The sequence below is a fragment of the Saccopteryx bilineata genome, chromosome 2 (genome assembly GCF_036850765.1).
Source record: "Saccopteryx bilineata isolate mSacBil1 chromosome 2, mSacBil1_pri_phased_curated, whole genome shotgun sequence".
NCBI lineage: Eukaryota > Metazoa > Chordata > Mammalia > Chiroptera > Emballonuridae > Saccopteryx > Saccopteryx bilineata.
In genome coordinates, this window is record NC_089491.1 from 116,112,753 (window position 1) to 116,126,039 (window position 13,287).

General features: G+C 42.4%; 1 protein-coding gene across 4 annotated transcripts in view; it reads left to right on the top strand.

The window, feature by feature from the left end:
- The window catches only part of TSPAN9 (tetraspanin 9), a 227,314-nt gene that overhangs the window by 98,322 nt on the left and 115,705 nt on the right, over positions 1 to 13,287 (top strand). The window contains exon 1 of one of the 4 annotated variants that reach the window (XM_066257707.1): positions 13,061 to 13,082. The exons of the other annotated variants lie outside the window; for them this stretch is intronic. The gene's annotated coding sequence lies outside the window, so the exon portion shown is untranslated. Of the gene's footprint in view, positions 1 to 13,060; positions 13,083 to 13,287 lie in introns of those variants that run through there. 4 annotated transcript variants of the gene reach the window in all.

Below are 13,287 nucleotides of genomic sequence, written 5' to 3' on the forward strand. Positions count from 1 at the left end.
GTGGACACTGGGAAGGTCAGAAACCTGGGCTTGGAAAGCCAAGGCTCCTTGTGCTTCCTGCCCCCCGAGCTCATTTCCCTTAGCATTCGGTAGACTCACTGCAGAAGGCCAGCCTGTCGGGGCGGTAGTCACAGGAGCCAAGAGGAGGGCAGCGCCTTCCAGCGGACCAGGAGGCCCTCTAGGTAGGGGGGCGGGGGGGGGGGCGGGAAGGGAAGAGTCTCTTTCAAGCATAGAGGCCCTCAAGGCATTCCTGGCATCTTGTTTGTAGGCCTCAGTTTCTCCTTCTGTCCCACTCTGCCCCGCTTCCACGGCTGGATGTTGGGCTGGCATTGCACCACTGCAGTGAGAGTTGCTTTATAAATAGAAAGATACTTAACACCAACCCTGGAATCAAGCAGAGAGGGTGGCTCTGGGCAGCAGTGTTTTAAAAATGAGCATTGATTTCTGGGAATCTGCACGCTGCATATTAACCAGACCCATGCTGGCTCCCAGGTCTCCGCTCAGCCTTGTGCCCTGCTCCCTTCCTCTTTCTGAACACTCACCGGCCATTGAGCCCTCAGACGGCCTAAGGAGCCAGTGGCTTGGGATTTGTCTCCCTTCACCTCTGTGGGCATTCTCTGCCTGGCCTACATGTGTTTACTTGTTTGCTCCTGCTTTCATTTTCACCTATGATGAGGCAGGCACTGTGCTAGGTTCTAGAATTCAAGGTGAACGCGAATCACCCCTTGTTCCTCCACTCCTTCCCATTCTAGTATCAAGACTCAAAAGAGGCCCTGGCCAATTGGCTCAGTGGTAGAGCATTGGCCCAGCATGTAGATGTCCCAAGTTCAATTCTGGTCAGGGCACGCAGGAGAAGTAACTATCTGCTTCTCCACCCCTCCTCGTTTCTCTTCTCTTCTCTCTATCTCTATTTTTCCTTCCTGCAGCCATGGCTTAGTTGGAGCAAGTTGGCCCCATGGCCTTACTTCAGGCGCTAAAATAGCTCAGTTGCCAAGCAATGGAGCAATGGCTCCAGGTGGGCAGAGCATTGCCCAGCAGGGGACTTGTAGGTGGATCCCAGTTGGGGCGCATGCAGGAGTCTGCCTGTCTGCCTCCCTGCTTCTCACTTAAGAAGGAAAAAAAAAAGACTCAAAGAGCAATGCGCAGAGCAAGAGTCTTAATAAAGGGAGCTCTGGGAGTGGAGAGGAGAATGTCCAATTTTGCTCAGGGTGGGGAAGGAAGAGGCTTCACAGAGAAAATCTAGAGTGGCCAGTGGAGGCATGCACCCCACACAGGGAACAGAATGTGTAGAGGTCCGAGGAAGTGTGTCCTTCTCCTGGGTGCAAGCAGCTTGCATAGACAGGCATCGTATCTTTGTTACCTGAGTTATGTGTACACCAGTGGATTGTAATGTCCATATTATGTGTCTGCTCCCTCCTGTCAGCTTCTCGTGCATTTGGAATGTTCAGTCGATTGATTAAATATTTTGTCTCTTAGTTCATTCACAATGAAAAAAATGGTTAAAAGAAAGCTAAATCATTGAACAACTTCACCACCACTAAGATTTCCTTTTCTTTTGGTGACTTGGACTCTACTCTGAGCCCTCCTCAAAGAGTAGAGGGCATCAGGTCAGTGTTAGAGAAAGTTCCAGAGAAAACTTATATTAGGGTCTGCATCTTTACGTCCTTCCCTCTGTCTCCGTCCAACCCCCACCTGGCAGGGCATCATGCATCTTTTAGGCCCTACCGAGTCCTGCTTAGTCTTCCCTGAATGGCCCTCCAGAGCTTTTCTTGAAATGCTGCATGAAACTGGAACCACTGTGTTTCCACGGGGAGTGAGATGAGCAGGAAGGAGTGTTAGGAAGGTACCTGCAGTCTCCCAAGAGAGCCCTGGGGATGCGTGAGGCTAGTTGGGAGACCAGCGGGGAGCCAGTGAGTGAGAAGTGTGGGGCGGGGCCAGGGTGTGGGGAGTGGGAGTCACACTTTTGCCAGCATTGGGGCGCCATGTGTAAATATATATGTAATTTTACTAACCTGACACGGAAACAGTGATAACTTGGCCATTTTGATTTGTATTTCCATGTCTAATGTTACCAAGTAAGAAACAAAGTATTATAGTAGGATTTGTCATCACAGAAGTTAGTCAGCGTCACTGGTTGGAAGTGTGGTGGGCGAGCAGGCTGGGCTGGAGTGTGGCCCTGTGAGCTCTGCCTCAGGAAGAGGGTGGCACACTGCTCTCCAGGAAGATTGGGAGCTCCTTGTGGACCGAAAGCAAGTCTTGCCTTTTGCTTGACTTCTTGCAGTGGGTGGCATAGTGCTGTGGGACACAGGACAGGGGTCTTTTCATTTAGTGCTATAGTGGAGGGCAATGTCAGCCTCTCCCCACTCCAGACTTCTATCCCTCCATCTTTCTTTTTTCCTGACCTTTTCCCCCTTTCTTGCCCTGCCTTTTCTATCCCTCCCTACAATATTAGCATAGTATTTGTTGTGTGATTTTTTTTCTCTATTTGCATGTCTGGTCATTCACAGATATCAAGAGGTTTCTGACCCCAGTGCTAAACCCAGCACCTGACACTTAGGTAGTCAGTAAACATCACCAATCTGCTTCCTCTCCCTGAGAGTTTAATTGCAGTTTTTCACAAAAAATCAGGGAGATAGATGATATAGCAACATTGACACTTCAAAAGCCACCATGTCTGAGCCAAGGGCGCTGATCAGGGGCTCTGGCCACTCACAACTGCTGTTGTCTGCTGTGGTTATAGGTGGGGTCAGCCTGTGGGAGAAGGGGCAGGTGAACTCTCTGGGCAGAGCAATGTGTCTAAGATAGCTGTAGGGGTCTGATGGAAAGTGGCGGAAACACCCTGTGTTCCCCGCCTGTCCCTTTTGTTTCCATCACACACAAGAATCTGGTTGTTCATTCTCTGATGTGGTTTCTCTTGGGAGGCTGGAGGAATGAGAGTTATTCAGTAGCTTTTTATGAAGAGGAATGTGTGATTTGAACAATGCTGGGCCCAGGATGCCCTGGATTCCTCAGTTGACTTTGACATTAGACAGGAACTATCGGGAGCTGGAAATAGGCTGTGGGGCCCAAAGGGATGGTAGATTGTTTGTGGCAACCCCACAGTCACCATCCCTCCTCATCCTGGAACCATGGATGCCGCAGACAGGAAGGCACCTTCCAAAGTCATCTAGGAAGGAAAGGACTGTGCTGCTTCCACGCTCGTCGCATTATACACTCCGACATTTGGCCAGCTCGGACTCCAGGTGGGGTGGGCTCAAGTGGCCCAGGGTGGTAGCTAGCACCTGCTTCAGTCACCTGTTCCTGTCCTTAACAGCTCTCTTCTAGAGGCTTCCCTGCATTTTAAACCCATTCTTCTTATTTTGCCTTAAATGAAACAAGAGACACCACCATCATCCTCTGCACGGAGCCTTTAAACGCGTGCGGGCATGATGTTTTCCTTCTGTTTTGGAGACCAGTGGGAGGTGGTGTCTACTTTAGACACATGAGGCAGACAGCTGAATAGAATTTGTAATGGATAAAATATTGGCTCAATTTAAAATTGGTTTTCTCTAGTTTAATGGGAAGGTATAGTTCTGTGCTGAGCTAACTTCATGCATTTTTAAACCAACTTTGATTTGTTTCAGCAATTAAGAGATGAGTACATGAATAAGGAGTCCATATTATATATTGTCCATTCAAGATTTTGCTTCACCATGAGGCAGGCGCTATTCTCCCCATTTTGCAGGCAAACACCCTAAGTCCACATTCCCAGTGAGAGTTCTTCTGCCCAGCAGATGAAGTTGCTGGAGCAAATGATTCAGTTGCTGGACAAATTTTCCCAGTGACAAGGCTTGCTCTGTCTCTTCTCCTGGTACATGTAACTTTTTGGCATCATTTAAGCACATTTCCATCTTGGAGGGTGAAACCAAGTCTATTTCATGCAGCTGGGTAAACCTTCCTGGCCAGGTACGGCCCCCTGCAGAAAGAAACCAGCTTTGAATTTCATGCCTAGAAAGTGTGTATTCTCATGGGCAGTCAACCATGTTTTGATTCTCATGTGGGCTGTACATGCATGACCCCATCAAAGATTTAGGGTCATGTTTCTCAAATTCTGTGATTCAGAACATGCACGTGTGTGTATGTGTATGTGTGTGCTACACCCAAAAAAATGTTTCATGAAATTACTGTGTGAGATTCATTCTGGTATTTTCTGTTTTGTTTTACTTTTTAAATATATTCCTGACCCACTGAACTGATTTCATAACCCACTAATGAGTAATGACCTTCAGTTTGAAGAGCACTAATCTGGGAGTTGACACAGATTAAAGCAAGTGGAAACAATTAGTAATGTAATTCATTTGGGTCATAGCCACACATCTACTGTAGCTCAGATTCTTTATTTCTTCAAATTGGATTTTTCTCTTTATTTTCATTGATGCCTGTTAACTATATAGTAAGTGCCTGTCAACCAGGAAACTTGGACTTAACAAGGACCTCTACCAGTCAGTATTTTAACACTATCTTTCTAACATAGACTTGATCTTCACTCAAGATACAGGTTTTTACTTAACAGAGGATTATTTTTATAATAAAATGTGTGAATTTCCTAATTTACTCAACAACTTGCATTGAGTGTTTTTAAGGTTGAGTAAGTTAGCACATTGACTAAATTAGCAAATTTATGAATTGGAGCTGGGGATTCAGAGATGTCACCTTTCCGCCCTCAGGGGCCTCACCATGAAAGGAGAGGCTCACAGAAGTACAGTCTGAGAAGTGCTGCCGTAGAGACTCTTGCAAAGGTGAAGTCAGGAAGACTGGCGTAGGAAGGTCCAGGAGGCAGGCACCAGACGAGGAGAAAATGAAGTCTGTGTTGGGCCTTGAGGATGCACAGAAGTTCGAGAGGAAGGGCCTGTCAGGTTGTAGTGAAGGAACTGGAATGCTCTTCAAAGAAACTTGGAATAGAACCAACAAAGTTCTTAAGTTGAGGCAACAGAAGATCAGTTCATTTTAGAAAGACGATTGTGTGGGCAAGTATAAAGGTGTTCAAGAGATGGAGAGGGGCTGGGAAAGAAACCAGGCAGGAGTTTTTTTGTAGTGGTTTGTAGGTTCAGTAAGGAGGAGATAGAGTGAGAAGACTGGCCAAGGGAATTCATGAGGGAGAGGAAGAGGGATGAGTTCTAGGACATGAGGCTTGCTCACATCTGCAGGGTAAAGAGGTAAAGTAACAGAAACAGTCTGAAGAATCTCTAGGTTTCTAATTTAAGTGACTAAGTTGGTCATGATGCTATTAACAATTGTAGCAAGTAACAAAGGAGGAACAAGTAGGTATGGGGAAGGGAAGGTAACACATTTAGGTGTAGACCTGTTAGTTTGTGTTTCTTTTGAACACCTGGTTGGAGATGTTCTGATGTTCAGGGGCCTTGGGTAGGGGTTCTGGTCCTGGTGTTGGTTTGTGTGGTCCAGGAATTACCTAAGCTCTCTCATTTGTCAAATGGGAATGCTTATCTTGCAGGGTTGTTATGAGGATTGGAGAAAATAGATATTTAAGTCCTGGCACAAGGTTAAGTATTCAGAAGTTTATAGCATTGCTACTAGTAATCTGAGCTGAGAGGAAGGACCCAGGATTCAAATCTCAATTTTGGCACAAAATTACAAGTGTACCTGGGCAGGTAACCTCACTACGCTGGACCTCAGTTTCCTCATCTGTACATGGAAAGCATTGAATCTGATTATCTCCAACATCCATCGTAGTGCAAAAATTCTGTGATCTGAAAGTTGAGAGTATTTTACGAATATGCTGGATGATAGAATTGGGACTTTAAATCACAAATGTGCTGTAACAGTGGAGCAAAATCAACAAGATGAAGGGTAATGGCAAATGTTTACAGTTGCCCCTTGTCTTATACTTAGATTTAGAAAACCGCAGGGATACCAAAGGTGAAGGCTCTGCCTTAAAATGATTGGTGTGAGACCCAGGCAGGCCTGGCACTGCTCAGGGCTCTCTTCTGGGAGCAAGGCCGTATGCACAGTGTGAGGGAGTTTCGTGCCCAGCTGCGTTCAGAGCAGGGATACCACAGTCCGTTGCCATTGCCAATTTCCAGATCTGTGGAGTAGAGTGTTCCGCTCATTTACTGAATACTCTGTCACAGGATGTTTGTGTCAGGTGCTAGCGGTACTGCATTTATCAGATGTGAGTTCAGGGCCTGCATATTAGGGAGCACATTGGTGACCAGAGAGGCAAGGAGCAGAGTGGGAAGGTGGTGAAAGGCCTGCAGGTTGCATGATAACAGTGGCAAGAAGTAAGGATGTTTTGCTTGGGGCAAAGAAGGCCCAGGGGCACCTGAAACTGTTGTCTTTCAGTGAAGGCTGGTACCTGGGAGAGAAATCAGGCCCTGCTTTACTGTTCCAGAGGGAAGAACTCATTCTGTTAGTTGGAATAATGATGATGATGATAATTAAAAGAAATATTATCTACTATTTTTTAAATTGAATTTATTGGGGTGACATTGGTTAATAAAATTCTATAGGTTTCAGGGGTACAATTCTATAACACATCATCTGTATATTGTATTGTGTGCTCACCACCCCAAGTCAAGTCTCCTGCCATCACCGTTCATCCCCCTCTACCTTCTTCTACCTCCCACACCTGCCCCTTTCCCTTTGGTAATCTGGTAATCGTCATACTGTTAATATGAGGGTTTGTTTTTTGTTTCTTGTTGTTTTTTTTAGTAATCCCTTTACCTTTTTCACTCAGTCCCCCTACTCCTTCCCCTCTGACAGCTCTCAGTCTGTTCTCTGTATCTATAAGTCTGTTTCTGTTTTGTTTGTTAGTTTATTTTGTTTATTAGATTCTACCAGTAAGTGAAATCCTATGGTACTTGTCTTTCTCAGACTGGCTTATTTCACTTAGCATAATATTCTTCAGGTCCACCCATGCTGTTATAAGAGGGAAGATTTCCTTCCTTATGGCTGTGTAGTATTCCACTGTGTAAATGTACCACAGCCTTTTTATCCACTCATACTGATGGGCACTTGGGCTGCTTCCAAATCTTGGCTATTGTGAATAATACTGCAGTGAACATAGGGTGCATGTATTCTTTCAAATTAGTGTTTCAGGTTTCTTCTGATAAATTCTCAGGGAATTGCTGGGTCATAAGGTAGTTTTATCTTTAATTTTTTGAGGTAACTCCATGCTGTTTTCCATAGTGGCTGCACCAGTCTGCATTCCGACCATTAGTGCAGGAGGGTTCCCTTTTCTCCACATCCTCGCCAGCACTTATTCTGTGTTGTTTTGTTGATGAGCGCCATTCTGACAGGTGTGGGGTGATATCTCATTGTGGTTTTTTTTTTTTATTTTATAATTTTATTTTTTTAATGGGGTGACATCAATAAATCAGGATACATATATTCAAAGTTAACAAGTCCAGGTTATCTTGTCGTTCAATTATGTTGCATACCCACCACCCAAAGTCAGATTGTCCTCTGTCACCTTCTATCTTGTTTCCTTTGTGCCCCTCCCACCCCCTATCCCTCTCCCATTCCCCCCTCCCCCCCGTAACCACCACACTCTTATCAATGTCTCTTAGTTTCACTATTATGTCCCACCTACGTATGGAATAATACAGTTCCTGTTTTTTTCTGATTTACTTATTTCGCTTCGTATCATGTTATCAAGATCCCACCATTTTGCTGTAAATGTTCCGATGTCATCATTTCTTATGGCTGAGTAGTATTCCATAGTGTATATGTGCCACATCTTCTTTATCCAGTCATCTATTGATGGGCTTTTTGGTTGTTTCCATGTCCTGGCCACTGTGAACAATGCTGCAATAAACATGGGGCTGCATGTGTCTTTACGTATCAATGTTTCTGAGTTTTGGGGATATATACCCAGTAGAGGGATTGCTGGGTCATAAGGTAGTTCTATTTTCAGTTTTTTGAGGAACCACCATACTTTCTTCCATAATGGTTGTACTACTTTACATTCCCACCAACAGTGGATGAGGGTTCCTTTTTCTCCACAGCCTCTCCAACATTTGCTATTACCTGACTTGCTAATAACAGCTAATCGAACAGGTGTGAGGTGGTATCTCATTGCCGTTTTGATTTGCATTTCTCTAATAGCTAAAGAAGATGAGCATCTTTTCATATATCTGTTGGCCATTTGTATTTCTTCCTGGGAGAAGTGTCTATTCATATCCTCTTCCCATTTTTTTATTGGATTGTTTGTTTGTTTGTTGTTGAGTTTTATGAGTTCTTTGTATATTTTGGATATTAGGCCCTTATCTGAGCTGTTGTTTGAAAATATCATTTCCCATTTAGTTGGCTTTCTGTTTATTTTGTTATCAGTTTCCCTTGCTGAGCAAAAACTTCTTAGTCTGATGTAGTCCCATTCATTAATTTTTGCCTTCACTTCTCTTGCCATTGGAGTCAAATTCATAAAATGCTCTTTAAAACCCAGGTCCATGAGTTGAGTACCTATGTCTTCTTCTATATACTTAATTGTTTCAGGTCTTATGTTTAGATCTTTGATCCATTTTGAGTTAATTTTTGTACAGGGGGAGAGACTGTAGTCCAGTTTCATTCTTTTGCATGTGGCTTTCCAGTTTTCCCAGCACCATTTATTGAAGAGGCTTTCTTTTCTCCATTGTGTGTTGTTGGCCCCTTTATCAAAAATTATTTGACTATATATATGTGGTTTTATTTCTGGACTTTCTATTCTGTTCCATTGGTCTGAGTGTCTATTTTTCTGCCAATACCATGCTGTTTTGATTGTCGTGGCCCTATAATAGAGTTTGAAGTCAGGTATTGTTATGCCCCCAGCTTCATTCTTTTTCTTTAGGATTGCTTTGGCTATTCGGGGTTTTTTATAGTTCCATATAAATCTGATGATTTTTTGCTCTATTTCTTTAAAAAATGTCATTGGAATTTTGATGGGAATTGCATTAAATTTGTATATTGCTTTGGGTAATATAGCCATCTTGATTATATTTATTCTTCCTAGCCAAGAACAAGGTATATTCTTCCATCTCATTATATCTTTTTCGATTTCCCTTAACAATGGTTTATAGTTTTCATTATATAAGTCCTTTACATTCTTTGTTATGTTTATTCCTAAGTATTTTATTTTTTTTGTTGCAATCGTGAAGGGGATTATTCTTTTGAGTTCCTTCTCAGTTGTTTCATTGTTGGCATATAGAAAGGCTATTGACTTCTGTATGTTAATTTTGTATCCTGCGACCTTACTGTATTGGCTTATTGTTTCTAGTAGTCTTTTTGTGGATTCTTTGGGGTTTTCGATGTATAGGATCATATCATCTGCAAAAAGTGATACCTTTACTTCTTCTTTTCCGATATGGATGCCTTTTATTTCTTTGTCTTGTCTGATTGCTCTGGCTAGAACCTCTAGTACCACATTGAATAAGAGTGGAGAGAGTGGACAACCCTGTCTTGTTCCTGATTTAAGGGGGAAAGCCTTCAGTTTAGTGCCATTTAATATGATGTTAGCTGATGGTTTATCATATATGGCCTTTATCATGTTGAGATATTTTCCTTCTATACCCATTTTGTTGAGAGTCTTAAACATAAAATTGTGTTGTATTTTATCGAAAGCCTTTTCTGCGTCTATTGATAAGATCATGTGGTTTTTGTTCTTTGTTTTGTTGATATGGTGTATTACATTAACCGTTTTACGTATGTTGAACCATCCTTGAGATTCTGGGATGAATCCTACTTGATCATGATGTATTATTTTTTTAATATGTTGTTGTATTCGATTTGCTAGTATTTTGTTTAGTATTTTAGCATCTGTATTCATTAGAGATATTGGTCTGTAGTTTTCTTTTTTTGTGCCATCCTTGCCTGGTTTTGGTATGAGGGTTATGTTGGCCTCATAAAATGTGTTTGGAAGTATTGCTTCTTCTTCAATTTTTTGGAAGACTTTGAGTAGAATAGGAACCAAGTCTTCTTTGAATGTTTGATAAAATTCGCTGGTATAGCCGTCAGGGCCTGGACTTTTATTTTTGGGGAGGTTTTTTATGGTTTTTTCTATTTCTTCTCTACTGATAGGTCTGTTTAGGCTTTCTGCTTCTTCCTGACTCAGTCTAGGAAGGTTGTATTTTTCTAGGAATTTATCCATTTCTTCTAGGTTGTTGAATTTAGTGGCATAAAGTTTTTCATAGTATTCTACAATAATTCTTTGTATATCTACGGTGTCCGTGGTGATTTCTCCTCTTTCATTTTGGATTTTGTTTATATGAGTTCTTTCTCTTTTTTCCTTGGTAAGTCTTGCCAAGGGTTTGTCAATTTTGTTGATCTTTTCAAAGAACCAGCTCCTTGTTCTATTAATTTTTTCTATAGTTTTTCTGTTCTCTAATTCATTTATTTCTGCTCTGATTTTTATTATCTCCTTTCTTCGGCTGGTTTTGGGTTGTCTTTGTTCTTCTTTTTCTAGTTCCTTAAGGTGGGAAGTTAAGTGGTTCACTTGGGCTCTCTCTTGTTTGTTCATATATGCCTGAAGCGATATGAACTTCCCTCTTATCACTGCTTTTGCTGCATCCCATAGATTCTGATATGTCGTATTGTCATTTTCATTAGTCTGTATATATCTTTTGATCTCTGCACTTATTTCTTCTTTGACCCATTCATTTTTTAAAAGTATGTTGTTTAGTTTCCACATTTTTGTGGGATTTTTTTCCTCTTTTTTGCAGTTGAATTCTAGTTTCAAGGCTTTATGATCAGAAAATATGCTTGGTACAACTTCAATTTTTCTGAATTTGCTGATATTGTTTTTGTGGCCCAACATATGGTCAATTCTTGAGAATGATCCATGTACACTGGAGAAAAATGTATACTCAGTCACTTTGGGATGAAATGTCCTGTAGATGTCTATCATATCCAGGTGCTCTAGTGTTTTGTTTAAGGCCACTATGTCTTTGTTGATTCTCTGTTTGGATGACCGATCTAGAGCCGTCAGCGGTGTATTGAGGTCTCCAAGTATGATTGTATTTTTGTCAGTTTTTGTTTTAAGATCAATAAGTAGCTGTCTTATATATTTTGGTGCTCCTTGGTTTGGTGCATATATATTAAGAATTGTTATGTCTTCTTGATTCAGTGTCCCCTTAGCCATTATGAAATGGCCATTTTTGTCTCTAAGTACATTTCCTGTCTTGTAGTCAGCATTATCCGATATGAGTATTGCTACACCTGCTTTTTTTTGGATGTTATTTGCTTGGAGTATTGTTTTCCAGCCTTTCACTTTGAAAATGTTTTTATCCTTGTTACTTAGATGAGTTTCCTGTAGGCAGCATACAGTTGGATTTTCTTTTTTAATCCATTCTGCTACTCTGTGCCTTTTTATTGGTGAGTTTAATCCATTTACATTTAGTGTAATTATTGATACTTGTGAGTTCCCTATTGCCATTTTATATCTTGCTTTCTGTTAGTTTTGTGTCTTGTTTGATCCTTCTCTTTCGTTTTTCTATCTTTTGTTTTTATTTGGTTGTATTCCATACATCTTTCCTCTGTTGCTATCTTTTTTATCTCATGTGCTTCTGTGGTGGTTTTTTCAATGGTGGTTACCTTTGAGTAATGAAAAGGGTCCCTACCCTGTTCATTGTAGCGAACTATTTTGTGAGTACTTTTGCACTCCATCGTCCTTTGCTACTGTTAATCTCCGTCTTCTCCTCCTCTTTCTTTTTGTTGTTGTCACAGTTTAAATTTGGTTTTATTGTGTTCTTCTTGGAGCTTTTACTTGTGGCTCTGTTTTTTTTTGTTCTTTGTATCTGATTGGAGAACCCCCTTTAGTAATTCCTGGAGTGGGGGTTTTCTGATGATAAATTCCCTCATCTTTTCTGTATCTGTGAATGTTTTTATTTCTCCTTCGTATTTGAAGGATAGCTTTGATGGGTATAGTATTCGTGGCTGAAAGTTCATTGTGGTTTTAATTTGCATTTCTCTGATGATTAGTGAGCATTGAGCATCTTTTTATATGTCTGTTGGCCATCTGTATGTCCTTTTTGGAGAAGTGTGTAATCGGGTCCTTTGCCCATTTTTAAAAATTGGATTGTTTGTATTTTGTATTTTTTGATGTTGAGTTGTATGAGTTCTTTATAAATTTTGGATATTAACCCCTTATCAGATGTATCATTGGCAAATATGTCTACTATTAAGTGTAGTGTGTGCCAGGCGCCAAATCAGGTACTGTACATGGCTCATTGACTCTGTGGGTCATTAGGTATTTATTGTACTCATGATTCAGATAGGGAAACTGAGGTGTGGGCAGTTAAGTAACATGTCAAGGGGCAGAGCTGGGATTTGATACTGATGTGACTGATTTCATGGCCCCTGTCTCCCCATGCCTCTCCTACGCCTATAAGGTAGAAAGTAGAGGCAGGCAGGTGGGCCCAAATTAAGGCAGAGCTTTATGATAAGTCTGCCTGGTGAACTCCTGGCCCAGGTGGTGGTCAAACAGAGTGTAGGGAGAAGCCTGTGCAGGGTTTCCTTGGGGCATTTCTGCGGAGGGCAGGAGGCTGGACATAAGTGAGCTTGTCCAGTGGGATCATGAGCCCTAGGGCAGCCCTGGGAGGAGGGAAACTGCAGCTCACAGGAGTGAAGTGGCACAGCCCCTAAGACAGAACTGGGACTCGAACGCTGTCCCATGTGCCCTTCCTACTGCCCCACTCTGCCTTTAGCCCTTTCTGTGGTGTCGATGTGCCTTCTGTGATTTCTGTTAGTTTTTTGCCCAGATTCATTCCACCTGCTCTTCCCTTCCCCTTTGCTGTATCTCACAGACTGCTTGCCATGTCCTGTGGGTGCCTGTGTGCAGAAGAGGAGCCACAGCCAGTATAGAAGCTGACTGACTGCTGGTGCCTCTCAGTGAGCATCTGTGTGTGCACTTCATGGGTCCGAAGTCTGAGTGTCTTGGAGGAGGGCCATGGGGGGGCTTTGAAGCATTTGGGGAGCTGTGTATGATGTGGGATAGGCTGGAATTTCTAGCAACTTAGGGCTGGTGGAGAAGGCTTGGGAAAGGCACAAGCGGTGTTTCCCTCTGTTCTGGCAGCCCCTTGCCAGCCTTCCCTCAGGTGTTGCTGTTTCTCTGAAAGGTGGGAGCAGATTAGGGAAGGTAATTACTCAATGAATTCATCCAGATCAGACAGGCTTTCTGTTTGGGAGGTGCTCTGCTGACTGAATGAAGAAACTGATAATTTGCCAGTTCAGATTACTGACTGAGGGTGGGGACTTTGGGTGTTGGGGGTTAGGGAAGCTGTTGGCACACCCGCCAGGTCCCTTGGGCTTGTGGTCCTCTGA